This window comes from Protopterus annectens, chromosome 2.part0 (assembly GCF_019279795.1).
Source record: "Protopterus annectens isolate FY-2018-M chromosome 2.part0, PAN1.0, whole genome shotgun sequence".
Taxonomy (NCBI): Eukaryota; Metazoa; Chordata; order Ceratodontiformes; family Protopteridae; genus Protopterus; species Protopterus annectens.
Genome location: NC_056728.1, coordinates 865027277 through 865042376, shown reverse-complemented (window position 1 = coordinate 865042376; position 15100 = coordinate 865027277). Strand labels below are relative to the sequence as shown.

At 34.8% G+C, this 15100-nt stretch overlaps 1 protein-coding gene across 1 annotated transcript in view; it reads left to right on the top strand.

Moving 5' to 3' along the window:
• The first annotated feature begins 2306 nt into the window (after positions 1–2306).
• PLGRKT (plasminogen receptor with a C-terminal lysine) overlaps positions 2307–15100 on the top strand; it is a 1070348-nt gene continuing 1057554 nt past the window's right edge. The window contains exon 1 of the mRNA XM_044061128.1: positions 2307–2404. The gene's annotated coding sequence lies outside the window, so the exon portion shown is untranslated. The remainder of the gene's footprint in view (positions 2405–15100) is intronic.

The following is a 15100-nucleotide window of genomic DNA, read 5'->3' as shown; positions in this document are numbered from 1 at the left end:
GAACAGACACCAACCTGGCTAACAACAGGAAAACAGTTCTCCTACTTAAGAGTGAACCTGCAAGATACCCTAAAAATACAGATCAATAACTTGTCTTCTAATGATGTATAAACTATACATGGGAATTGATGTCGACAGAGTTTATAGTCACTTAGAAGAAAACTCAATTATGGCAGTAGAACAAAAGGGCAATAAAAGAAAGTCATATGGAACAAAGGATCATTTGTTGTTAAAAAAGTCATAGTGGAGAACTGTAAAAAGGGGAAGGATCTAAGGATGGCATGGATTGACTACAAAAAAGCATTTGATAGTATCCCACATTCATGGATAAAAGAGTGCTTAAAAATATATAAGATACACCATACACTGATCAACTACATTCCAGTGACCATGAAACAGTGGCAGACCAGTTTGCAATTAAGCCATGATAAAGGACAAATTATTATCCCAGGGATAAAAATTCAAAGGGAGATATTCCAGTTTAACTCTCTGTCACCACTGCTATTCTGCCTTGCCCTTAACCCATTAAGCTGTCTACTTGACAGCTTAGGCCATGGATATAATTATCTCCTAGAAAACAAAGTGCAAAGACCTCTCTTCTTCGCTTTGTTGATGATTTAAAATTGTATAGCTTATCAGATGAGGAACTGAAAATACAACTGTAAGTTGTCAAAACTTTTTCAGATGATATAAGAATGTCATTTGGTCTTGATAAATGTGCAAAAGCAGCCTTTAAAATAGGAAAACTGCAGAACAAGGAAAACATCAGTTTGGGACAAGAATGTAATATAAAAGAACTTGAGCAAGAGGGAGTGTATAAATATTTGGGAATTGATTCTAAGATGGCCACCAGCTAGACTGCACACACTTCAGCTTGCTCCAACTACTAAATTCAAATCTAACCTCATCTAAGGCTACCGCTATAGTGTAAATCTACAAAAAATCAACTCCTGCATAATTAAACCGAAGTCGCTACCTGAGTGAAGCTTATTTTTATCTTCTGAGTGTAAAAATAAGAAATGCATACCTTGGATCTGGGTGATGACTAAGCAGTGACTCCTGTACATGTGCCTGGGCCTGCAAGCAGTAAGTAGCAATTACAAAAAATAAGAAAAGAAGCAAGCTTTCACACAACAAAGAAAAATGGACCAAATGGAAACACACACATCTAAAACAAGACTATCTCAAATTGCTTCTCCAGACAAGGAAGTTATTACTAAGAGGCAGAAAACTACCAAATCTCAAGCCGAAGTGTCAAAGAACCAAATGAAACCAAAAACTGATCAATCTTTTGACATGTAGGAACTAAAAGCAGCTTTAATGCCTCTGCAAACAGAAATAAAATCTTTCTCTTCAAAACTTACAGCGTTTGGCAAAAACTTGGATCAAATAATAACCAGACTGGACAAAAATGAGGCTAGAATACTGAGTAATGAGACAAAGATAGAAGAAATACAGAAAGCTTCTTCCATCACTGAAAATTCAGTCAAAGAAATGCAACAAAAACTGATTGATCTGGAAGCTAGAGCAAGGAGAAATAATGTATTGATCAGAGGCATCCCAGAAAAATATGAACAGTCACAGCTAGCTAATGTAGTAAAGGAAATCTTCAGTCTCCTTCTTGAAAACAAAGAACTATCCCAAAAAAATTGTTATTGAAAGAATACACCGTGCTCTGAGAAAATCTCAGACCCTGGATGGCAGCAGGCAAATATATGTAAGAATTCTAAATGCTGCACATGCTCAAGAAATAATTCAAGCTGCAAAAAAAAGGAAACATATTCTATGGAATGGCTGCAAGATAACCTTTGCTCAGGATCTGCCTCTACAGATAAAACAGTTAAGACAATCTCTTTCACCATACTGCACTTACTTAGTAAGCAAAGACATTAGATTCCAAATGAAATACCCAGAAACTCTGCAATTTCAATACAATGGCTTAAATTATGCAGTTAAAAATAAAGAACAAGCAAAAACAGCTTTTCTCAAAGCTTATAAAGAACTGCCATGAAGTATTTTTTTTTTGCACAAACGGGCTTCTAGTACAAAGACTGTATGCTTCTGTGTATTTTTGGCATACTCATTCTCTCAATGACAAAGGTAAAATACCTAAAATACCTGTTTTCTGCTTAGATTCATTGTTTTTCATTTGGGCACTCCAACTACAGCTTAGGGAGCGTCTCCACACTGTCGCGAATTAACTACATTACCCAGAATCCTTTGCAACAATGAATCAGCTGAGGTCAAAGGAAAAACTATGGTATCCATTCAAGCCCAAAACATCTCAGAAAACCAGCGTTTGCAAATTAAAACAAAAGTAAGGCTCTCACATAACAGAATACCTGTGGATTTACTTTTTCCTGACTCAAAAAGTGAAAATTCTCGTGTATATGGTGTACGGAAGGTAAATCTAGCCTAGAAATAGTACCACAGGTTAATTGATTATATACAAATGGTAATATATAGGTGCTGCTTTTTTTTTCTTGTTCCTTCCTGAATATATACAAGCTGGACTAATAAAATCTTCTGGGTTAGAAACTGTAGCAGCTGTTGCAGCTGCAATAAATACTCAGCCCATACTAGGAAAAGCAAACCATTGTAGTCAGGTTTGTGTTGTTTTACATAGTGTTAAAATATGCTTTCTTAAGCTTTAAAATAAGTATGCATCAAGTGTAAGCATAGCAATCTTGTACAGCAGAGAATATATAGGGATTCTTTGTTTTTCTGTCTCATATTTTCTTTCTTTTTATGATCACAATGCTGTTTTTTTTATTTTTATTTTTTTGTATATATGTTTGATTCTTACATGATAAATGGACACCCAGGGATATAAATGTAGCAGTAAACACAGACCCAACAAGTAAAAGAACTGCTCTATATATATATATATATATATATATATATATATATTTATAAAAGGAATGTACATATGACCAGCATAACAAGGAACATGCAAACACTGTTTGACAAAACTATATTAAGGTAAAATCAGTTGTGTATGTTGTTACTCTTCTATGTGTGAACACAATTAAATCGCGATAGTTTGCTTTGTACTATATTTTGATTAGATTGCTATTTGTCTATTAAACTAGATATATAAATTTCAGTTAAAATATGCTCAGCTTAATTATTTTCAAATGAACAAAGGGTTAGAATGCATATCTTTTACACATGATTTGTGTGGGCATGCTGTTATGTGTGATGTTTTATTGCTGGGACTTAGAATGACAGAAACCTTTTGTATTATAGTTGTTAATATTCCTTTTACCTCTCTTTCAGGTAGTAGGCTAGCGTGGGTATGCACGGGGGGGGTTGAAAGGGAGTGATGTCACACTTATACCCACGCCATTGATATGTACAAAAAATTCTAATAATTTTGAAATGTTATTTTGTCCCTATATATATATATCAACTTATTCTGAAAGCCAGCAATCTGTGTATTATACCCTTTAGATGATCTCTGTGGATTCATGGAATATAAAGGGCTTACAAGATAAGAAAAAAAAGAATTTATTAATGCACTTAATTTTTAAATCTAAGGCAGAGATAACTTTCATACAAGAAACGCATATGTTGAAAGTGCAATGGGAGAAAGATACAAAAAAATGGGTGAAATATACTGTTGCTGCTGGTGACAGTACGGCTTCTAGGGAAGTTGCCATAGTAGTTAAAAAATCTTTTGATGGTAATATATGGAAAGATAGCTGTGACCCAAATGGTAGATGGTGTTATTTTACTTGCGAACTGCCACCCGTTTAAAAAACCTTTCTTAGTCCTGAATGATTATGCCCCATGTTTGCATCAAATAACTTATCTATACGAGATATACAGAATCTTAGACAACTATCCTAATTACTTCTATATCATAGGAGGTGACTGGAATATGCTAATTAATCCAGAACTTGATAGGACAAATAAGAATAACAAGCAATCAGTTCAGCTTACTACACTAATAGCTGAAATCATGGAAGATTTTAAGTTAGCTGACCCATTTGAAAACTATAGAAATAGTATAACTACTAGTAAATTCACTTATTATTCACCATATCACAAGTCTTGGTCTAGGATAGATGTATTTTTAATATCTGAAATCTTATTATATAATACAGTCACATACAATAGTGAACCTAGGACAATATCGGATCATGCAAAGATAAATATTGCACTAAAGTTGGGGAACTCAGTCCAAGGACCCCAAACAGTTATGAACTGGATGTTAAATACTAACTTACTAAAGCTTAAAGATGTTTCACAAAATATCATAGACATTCTTACCCAAACTTATAACAACCTAGAAGTAGTAGATATACCATACAACATTTGACATTCAATGGCAAGCTACAAAAGCCACTAGTAGGGGTATATTAATTCAAAAAGCTGATTTCTATAAAAAATTAAACAGAGAAAAAGTCATATTAATAGAATCAAAATTAAAAAATATAGAGTCAGAACTGCAAATAAATTATTCGCCAGTACTTGAAAGTCAAATGGTTACACTACAAGAACAACTATGTGAAACACAACAGTACTCAGTCAATGAAATTAAACTCCTCCACAAATATGCCAAATGGGCTCATTCGCCCTCAAAAGCACTGGCAAGAATCATAAACCTTAAGAATCCTCCTACCAAAATAAAGCAACTAAATTATAATAACAAAACTTTAGAGACAGATGAAGAGATCACTGCGGCTTTTGAAGAGATATACCAAAAACTATATGGCCCCTAAGACCAGTTTAATGAGTCATTATTTCATCAATTTACCGAAGAGTTACAATTTCCAGTACTGAATGAGACACAAATAAATAATCTTAAAGATTCCTTAAGTGTAGAAGAAATCATTGCTGCTGTAAATAAGTTGAAACCAGGTAAATAACCAGGGCCTGATGGTTACATGGCAGAATTTTACAAGACTTTCAAGAAACAGTTAGCTCCTATACTACTGAAAGTATACAGATACATAATAAAGTATGGCACCAAAAACCTGTGTATCAATAACTCAAAAACTATATTTATACCAAATCCCAAATCTGATGCATCAGACCCAAATAACTACAGGCCGATAGCATTCATTAATATTGATATTAAAATTTATTTATTATTTATTTATTTTACATTTGTTGACCGGGATAATCCGACTGGATACATGTCCATTTTCAGCGGAGGCCCGGGGAGAAAAGCTCCACGTATACAAATTATTACATAAACATAAGGTATCTTTTATTACATAGGAAACATACAAATTGATATATATTACATTGAGTGAAGAAGACATGTATAATTTTAATCAGAAAACTTATATCCATTTCAGCTCGCTAAGCCTCAATAGAGAGGTAACTAGAGTTTCAGGGAGGAGAAATATTGGTTGGATAGATCAAATAATAAGAAGGGTCATGGTGAGTACCATGAGAAACAAATGAAAGAGAAGTAAGATTTATAAAGTGGGTAAGAGGTAATTAATCTGGGAAAGAACATTGGCAGAGCCATTGTGATTTGAAATATTGGAGTAGACTTTTTTTAAAGAGGAGTAAGGAGGTAATGGTAGTAATGCTAGAGGGAAGAGAATTCCAATTTTTTGCAGTGATGTTAGCGAATAGAGCATCACCTCCTGCATTATGGGATTTGACAGTTTGTAAAAGAAGCCTATCTGCAGAACGTAGGCTATTTAGGTTGTTATATGGTGTAATTAGGCCCTTTAGTGCAGGAGCTTTATCCGGGTGTGTAAGTAACTTAAATGCCTCAATAAGTTGATTTTGCTGTAGAAGGTTTGGGAGTTCTATCCATCCAAGGGCTTTCAGGTTATTACAGTGGTGCGTTCTATGTGGAGTGCCAGTAGCAAATCTGGCAATGTGATTATATGAACTTGAGAGTTTATTTAGTTCACTTTTATTAAGCTTGGTGAAGACTGGGGAAGTATATAAGAGAGTAGATAGTAAATGAGTGTGGGCAATGGTTGTTTTTGATGTTGGGGTTAGAAAGGCTTTAATTCTATATAGTGACCCTAGTTTCTTGTTCATGGTTTTGATAGTATTATTAATATGTGTATCAAATCTAAGTTTATTGTCTATGGTAACACCTAGTAACTTAGTATGGGGGTCAGGTGAGATGGTTGTCCCATTGTTTGATTGAATGGTGAAGTCAGTAAAGGGAAGTTTTAAGGTTGGATGAAAAAGAAGCAATTTGGTTTTTTTAGGATTTAGAATTAGTTGTCACCCTGATAACCAGTTTTCCACAGCTGTGAAGCAGGATTGGGTTTTGTCCAATATATTCCCTAGAGATGTATCGGAACAGATTAAGGTCGAATCATCGGCATATTGCACACAGGTTGCCTCAGGGATGGCTGTATGTAGGTCATTAATAAAAACTGAAAAAAGAAGTGGCCCCAGTATGGATCCTTGTGGAACCCCCATGGTATTAGGTAAGAGTTCAGAGAGTTGATTATCCCAGAGTATAGCTTGTTTCCTATTTGAGAGGTATGCACGGAACCAGCCAAAGGTTAGGTTGTCCAGTTATAGGGTTTTTAGGGTATTATGAAGTAGTTGGTGTTTGACCATGTCGATGACTTTAGAGAGGTCCAGAAAGAGCGCAGATGATATTTTTTTGTTATTACGGTTGGTGTTAATTGTGTCCGTAAAGGAGAGTAGAGCAGTAGTTGTACTGTGGTTAGGTCGAAACCCATGTTGTGAGTTGGTAAGTAGATTATTCTGAGTAAGATAGTGTAGGAGTTGTTTATGTATACATTTTTCCATAATTTTGGCCAGTGGGGACATAATGGCTATTGGCCTATAGTTAGATAGGTCAGTGGAATTACCTCCCTTATGAAGTGGTATGACATGGGATGTTTTCCATATAGAGGGGATATTAGATTCAGAGATGGTGCGATTAATTAGTATGGGTATCGGGTAGGCAATGACATCTGAAGCTTTTTGTAAATATTCGGCTGGGAGGAGGTCAGCGGAGAGGGTGGTAGGATTAAGTTTTTGAAGTAAGGATCTTATAGTAGAAGTGGAGACGGCTTGTAGATAGAAATTTGGTTTAGTTTCTGGATGAACTTCTTTCACTGAACAATGGGTAGCTGATAGTTGGTTAGCTAAGGTTTGAATAGTGTTCATGAAGAAAGAGTTGAAGGTGTTGGCTACTTCATTTGGGGTTTTATCGGATACCTGTTCTGGGGTAGGAGTAGAGGATTTGCCTGAGTGGAGAAGATTATTAAGACCGGCCCAAAATTATTTTGGGTTGTTTTGGTGTTTGTTTTGTAGTTGGCTGTAATAATTTTTTTTGTCAGCTATTACTGATTTTTTTGTTACATTTCTTAATTGTTGAAATCGGATGTGGTCTTGGGGTAGTTTGGTTGCCCGCCATATATCCCATGATTTGTTTCTGTTTTTCATTTTAGCTATAGTTTCGTTTGTTAGCCAGGGTGCAATGTTTGATTTTGTTTTGATTAATCTTTTAGGGGCATGATTATCGAGTATGGCTAGGAAGGTAGTATTAAATTTAGATACTGCTTCTTCTAGGGGGAGATATTTAAGTTCTGTCCATCTATGGGCTCTGAGTTCTTCTTGAAATTTTGAAAGGTCAAATTTCTTCCTGCTTCTAATTGACCTGTACATAGGAGTTGTTTTGAGGCCAATTTTATTTTTCTTTATATATGTAATTAGGTGATCGCTTAGGTCATTTGGGGCAGTCCCGGCTTTATATGTATGTGGTTGGCTATTTATTAAAGAGGGGAAGAGAGTAGAATGTATTACGCTTATCTACAACAGCCGCCGGCGGGGCCGCTTGCCTGGTGAAGCCTGGTGACCAGTGTGGGTGTGGGGTCCCAGACAGGTATGGTAGATCAAAAATCAAAACCATTGCCGAGGTCTTTTCAAGGTTGACGTGCCGACTGGGACTGTGCGCGCTGAAAGCTGCTGCGGCATTTGACCTGAGCCCTGAGAGAAACAAACCCCTGGGTGTGTGGAAAAAATGTGCAAAGTAAGGGTGAAGAGGCCTTGCCATGCTTTGGTCGGCTTCCGAACCCCGGACTCCGGGTGATGTTGTCTTGCCGTAGCTAGTTGGGGGTGGGAAGGCGTGCATGATATAAAGGCTGCGTAGACAGGAAGTTGGGTTATTAGAATCCAATCTAAAATACTTTCTTTTTGGTTGGCATTACCAGTTCTGGTGGGGGTATTTATGATCTGGGTAAATCCATGAAGGTTGATGTGGATGGGGTGTGTGTCTGAGGAGCATAGGTGTTCTTTCTACAACACTAGCTAGTAGAGTCAAACAAATTCTACCGATTCTACCTCACATTATATCTTCTGAGAAAGTAGGCTTTATGAACAACAGACAAATATATGACAACACACTTACTATTGATTCAATCATTAATTTAAAAGCGAATGATAAATGCCCTAGCTATGCACTGTCAGTAGATGCAACCAAAGCTTTTGATAGAGTAAATTTTGATTTTTTTATTAAATATACTCAATAAATTTAGTATTCCTGAGGGCTATATAAACATGGTTAGGGCTTTATACAGAAATGCCACAACAACACTATCTATACATAAAAAGCAATCAAAGCCTATTCAAATAGTGAATGGTACAAGGCAAGGATGCCCACTATCACCTTACCTGCTCAATATATACATAGAACATCTGCTGTTTAAAAGAACTTACCACCATATTATGAATATTTCCAAAGTCCCAATAACGTATACAGCTTTTGCTGATGATCTTAACATTTATTTTGAATTCCCTAATACTGATTTGAATAAGACACTAAACTCCATTGAAAAATTCTCAAAAATATGTAATTATGTGATTAACTCTAATAAATCCATCATATTCCCTATAAATACTCTAGGACATAAGGAATTCTATTTCCCTGAAACTGAAATTAAAGTCAATTATAATCTCAAATATCAGGGTATTATGTTCACTCACCCCCAATTTAACATGACTCAAAACAACTTGTTTAAAACTGAGAGTTGATTGCAAAACTCAGAATTTAGTGCATCTTGCTACTTGCACTAAGTGCTCTCATTTTTATGTAGGCAAGACTAATATGCTGTTTAAAGACAGAATCCTGAAGCATGTTAGTGATAATAGGTTGAACAATTCAACTAATGCTCTTGCTAAACACATCATAGATTGCCCAGGACATTGTTTTACATTTTTGGCTATACAACTGGTACTTAAGGACAAAAGGGGAGGTGACATCATGCATAACACAGAGATGGCAGAGATGAGATGGGTAGTGAAGTTACAAGCTGATAGACCACCAGGCTTGAATGGGGTTGTCCCTTTAAAGCCAGCATTGAGAGCATGGAAATTGCTTCATTAATTGCCCTATTAAGTACTTCTGTTGTAAGATCCTGATTGGCTGGATTGTTAATGCCTGTTATAGTCTTGTCTTTTTTAGGGCTTGTCTTTGTGTTAGAGAAGTAGATCTGATGAAGGGCTGATAGCCTGAAAGTGCTTATCTGTTCTGTTTTCTTGTTTTCTTATTTTATTAAAAGTGATTTTGAACTAAACTTGGTTGTATTGACGTACCATTTTTTTCTGCTTCTAAATTAAAAAAAAAATGAACAATTATAAATGCAGGCAAACCTACATACTATACATATGGCCTAAGTGAGATGTTATATAATAGAATCAGTACATTACCCTTACCACTAATGGCCTGCAACATGTTTTTCATTAGACTATAATATTTCCTTACAATGGAAATAGCATTAACTAAAAATTTTATACAATTATCAGTTACTACTCCCTGGTCTTTAACTGTTTTTGACTCAGGCAATAGTTCATGGTTTAAAGCATATAGATATTCTTCATTTCCTATACCAACTGGAGAACTTTACATTTTGCTGTAATAGAATGTGCCATGGTATTATGTGACAGACATCATTGCAAGTTTTCCTGTTTTTGAACGTTTCTAACGTTCCCATCTTGGTATTGTCAGCCAATTTATTAAGCCATATATATAATGACCAATAGGAAATAATGTCATAAACAAACCAAACAGTGAAGGGCATAAAACTGAGTCCTGAAGAATACTTATAGAAATCATCTTCTCCTTTAATAATGTGTTCCCAACTCCAGTCCTGCACTTCTTGTTGTGGAGGCAGGCTGCAACCCAAGATGTCAGATAAGAGTTGGTGGTCACGACAACTTAGTATGCAAGATTAATGAGTGAGGAACAGAGTCAAATTCCTTTGTTAAGTTCAGGTAAAGGACATCAGTAGAAAGTTTTATGTCCTGAGAGTCAGTAAGATTTAAATGAAAGTTTAATAGGTTATTTTAGCAAGAAAAAGAGATCCATGTTGAGTGACATCAAACGGATGTTTGATAGAGCGGGCAATAAATGGAGAATAATTGTCTTATAGCTTTTCCTAATCAAATTTGCTAAACTTACAGGATACCTATTTGCAGCTGCACAGGTACCCTCATCATATAGCCATGGAACCACAATGGCTTCCTCCTAAATATTAAGGGTATACTCACTCATATATTTAAACTGGAATAGGAGTATAAGACAAGCACCATAGGTTCTATGATTTTACTTGGATAATAGCCATTCAATGCCTAATGTTTTCCATTTACTGTTTCCACTAACTGCTTTCTCAGCACCCCCCCCCCCATTCATTCTAATTGCTAATAATTGCAGTGCCTGTTGCCTTACATATGAAAGTGTGGTTTAGGGCCTACTTCCCTTAGATAAAGCTCTAACTGCCTATATTTTACATTTCAGCTTGCAGTATCTAACAGCTTAAAAACAAACACTGCATCTCAAGCACCATATTATAATTATATATCTGACTATGTCTTTGCTCAAGGTCAGTTATGTAGTCTGCCATAAAAAATGTTCTGTCTTTGGTAATCCTGTCAACATTAGAGTATGCCTTAATATCTGATCTTTTACTTCTCTCAAAGTTAATTATTAAAATGGACATGCCCTCATTTGTGTCTGAATCCTCTGTGGAAATTTACATTGCAACATCTTATATTCATTCAGTAAATGGCAGAGCAACTGCAGACCATTTATGTAAGTCAGGACAAGCATATTTCCTGGAATAGAAATTAAGTAAAAAGCTGAGCAGGCAAAACAGTTCAGTGAGTCGGCCATTAGTAGCTCAACAACTCATTAGGCTTTTGGCTCCCAATCTATACTTGTAGATATTCCCTTTCAGTTTTAAAAGTTTGTAGATATACAAATAAACTGGTTGCTGTTTCTGGTTTTGTTTGACCATTTGATGATACCACACACACACTGTTTTTTTGGTTGTTTGTCATGCACTCTCCTGTCTGTAATTTGTGACTCTCCTAGCCTGACAAAAGTGAACTGCAAGCCCCAAAGACACAAAAGCACAATGTATCAATTCTGCACATGACAGAGGAACTGAAATATTCAGGCTTTTCTGTGCATCAAATAATGGAACAATATATTATGGTTATTTAAAACTAATTATACAATGACCCTCCATTAATATTCCAAAACGTGCCCACTGATTGGCTGGCGTGCCCATTGTAAATTCCACAATATACCAATGGAAAAAGGTCCGGTCATCTGAACTTTTTTCCATTGGTATAAGGTATCTAAAACTTTTTTTTAATTAAAAAAAAAAAAAACGGAGCAACGGAGACTTTCTTTTCTCCGTTGCTTCCATTTCAAAGCATTGATGTACTGGGTATGTGTGGGAATGCAAGTCCCATACATATGCGCAATACATCAACACAAGGAAGCAGTACACCACCACCGGCAGAAGAACAGTAATGCGCCATTATACAAAGATAAGAAAAGTAAGTATTTTTTTTCTTAAATAATGTCATTGTATAATAGCAATAACTGACTCGGTGGTTGTGGTATATTGAAGATTTACCCACGATTGGCTTTATTTAATCATTCAGGCTTTGCCCTCGTGATTAAACCACACCAACCATAGGTAAATCTTCAATATACCACACCACCTTGTCGGTTCTTGCTTAAATATATGTAACTAGGCATGTTGGGTGAAGAAAATTCTATATACAGATTTTTTTTTTTTTTTTTTTTCAATAATCATTTTTATTGTTTTGCCAAACCATTATACATTTCACACACTATTTACATTATGTACAATATTGCTTCCAATGTTTTAGTTCCATTTTGAATTTCCCTATAATACATTAAGAATAAATATCATTTTAACCAAGTACAGGAAATTAAAATCACAAAAAATTAAACATAAAAGCATCTACAATAGACAATTATAAACCAACTCAAGCCAATAATTTGTATTATTTCTACATTTTCTATCTAATCCAAGAATGTGTTGGTACACATACAGAATGTCCTGACGGAAAGTGGATAGGAACCGCCACGCCAAACTAATATTAAAGATTTGTTCCCAAATTTTTATGCTGTTTATACTTTTCTTATTATTTCTAATTAACAATTTGTGCACTAATATATGCTTAATCGCTAACAGCCTGAAATTTTGCCACGACACCTGTGCTGGGTTCAACCAATTTGTGGCTATATATAATTTCATTAGTAAACTAATATTCATAATTACAATCTTTTTGTTTTGTCCAAATTCTCCGTGGAATATGTAAAATCAGAAATTCCCAGGAGAGTGTTGAGTTTTGGTAACCCATTTTTGTAGTTGTAACTTTAAAGAATTCCATAATTTATAAATGCACTTGCAACTCCAGAACATGTGTAACAGGTCTGCTGTCTGATCTACACACTGTGGACATTTAGGTGACTTTTTGAATCAAATTTATGAAGTGTAAGATGGGTATAATATGCATTGTTAAATATCATCAATTGAGTAAAGACCAGTTTTGAAGTGATACGGATTTTAATGTTAAGTTAAACGCCTCTACTATTTTACTGTCGTCTAGGGATGGCAATTTCTCTCTCCAGTATTTGGATAACAGAATATGATTATTATATTTTCTCTCTTTTGCCATTTTATACGCTGAGGATATATATTTTCTATCTTGTTGCAATGCTTCCCACAGATGACCTGAAATAACTAGTTCCTCTTTTTTATTTCAGAACTGGTAAAATAATTTATGGCCAAATCTTTTAACTGCCTCATTATAATTAAATAAGAGATGGGAAGATTCATCTCTTTTAAGATATCATGTACCGCTACTCCTAGGAAGGGGTATAAATCCCTTACAGTTAATTCCTTAATAAATGGATATTTCTTTAAGTCTATCAGTTGATTACCAATAGTTATATTAGGATTTCCATCAAACGGTTGAAACATCATCATATATTTTAAAAGGTTCAAGGAGGCAAACAGAGTTTGAGTCGCCACTGCCCATACCTTGATGTGTTCCATTAACTCATATTTACTCAATGTTTTTATATTCAAAAATGGTACAGCTTTAACATTAATTCTCTTCCCTTTTATATGTTTATAATTTAGCAGTACCCATTTGGGTATCCATTTTCTATTTTCACTATCCAAGTAAGACACCCTTAAAATCCTATTGGCCTGAATCACTGTATAATACTTCTCAAAATCTGGTAAATCCAACCCCCCCTCGTTTTAGGAGCCATCAGTTTTTCATAGGATATTCTCGTTTTCCTGGGTTCCCACAGAAATTTCCCCAGTCCTATCTGAAATTGCTTGAAAAAGGATTTCGTGATTTTAAGTTGTGCTGCTCTAAAATATATAGCATTCTGGGAGAACGTTCATTTTTATTATCACTGCTCTTGCCATCATCGGTAGCTTCAACTTACTCCATCTTTTCAAATCCATTGTTATTCGGTCTCCAGTTGCCTTAATATTGTTGATGAAAAATTCTCTATTTTCAGTTGAAAAGTCAATCCCCAAATATTTTATTCTTTCTTCTGTCCTTATTCGTCCTATCAATGGTAGCATTGAAAAAGGTGTAGGTGTCTTTAGAGGGAATATTTTGTTTTTTTTTTAAATTTAGTTTGTAATTAGCAATTTTCTCAAAGGTTTGTATTGCTGTTAGTATTTTTTCCGTATCTGACACCGGTGTGGTACTGTATATATTTAAATCATCTGCAAAAGCAGCCATCCTAACCATTATCCCAAGAAGTACAGGAGAATTATAAAAAAACTTTTGTTTCATATGAAGAAATAAAGGTTCCAAATACAGATTAAACAGTATGGGAGACAATGGGCACCCTGTCGAGTTCCATTTTTAATTTGAATCCTTTTGGAACATTCATGATTTATATATAAACTAGTGTATGCATTCTTGTATAAATTTCTTAACATAGAAATAAAAGCTGAAGTATATTGAAATATGATAATGTTTCAAATAAATAAGCCAAATTAACTCTATCGAATGCTTTTTGAGCATCAATTATTAAAGCATATATGTTCATATTTTTATACTTTGCATAAGATATTAAAGTATGAAGAGTTAATGTATTGTCTGTAGTCTGTCTCCCATCTATAAACCCCGCCTGTTCTTCTGATATTATCAAGTTTATTATTTTTTTTAATCTACTAGCTAGAATAGATGTCATGATTTTCATATCAATATTCAACAATGATATGGGCCTATAATTGTCTGGATTTTTGGGATCACTATTCTCTTTCAATAACAGAATTGTTCTTGAGGCATTAAAATGAAGATCATTGCTGCCATTCGAAATGATATAATTAAAGGTCTGTGAAAGTACGGTGCTCAGAATCCCACTAAAAGATTTATAAAATTCAGAGGTCATACCATCTGGTCCTGGGGCTTTATGTGTCTTTAGTTTCTTAATTGCCTCTAGAACTTCATCAACTGTAATATTGCAGTCAATTCTCCCTGAGAATCCTCGTCAATCTTGGGAAAATTAATTTTCTGTAAGAACTCTTTTCTCTCTTCATCATGCCCATGAGTTTGTTGCTCACCATATATCTGATTAAAAATTGATTCAAAAATCTTCATGACATCTAACTTATCAGTATATAACGTATTATTATGATTTATTTTGGTAATTAATCGTGTCGATTTCGTCTGATTAATAATACGGGCTAATGCTTTCGAGGGAGTTTGAATGTGATTTGCATATTTAACTAAACTTCTTTGTTCGTACAGTGTCAATTTTCTGTTATGCATAAGAAACAGCTCTTTCTGACATCTTAACAAC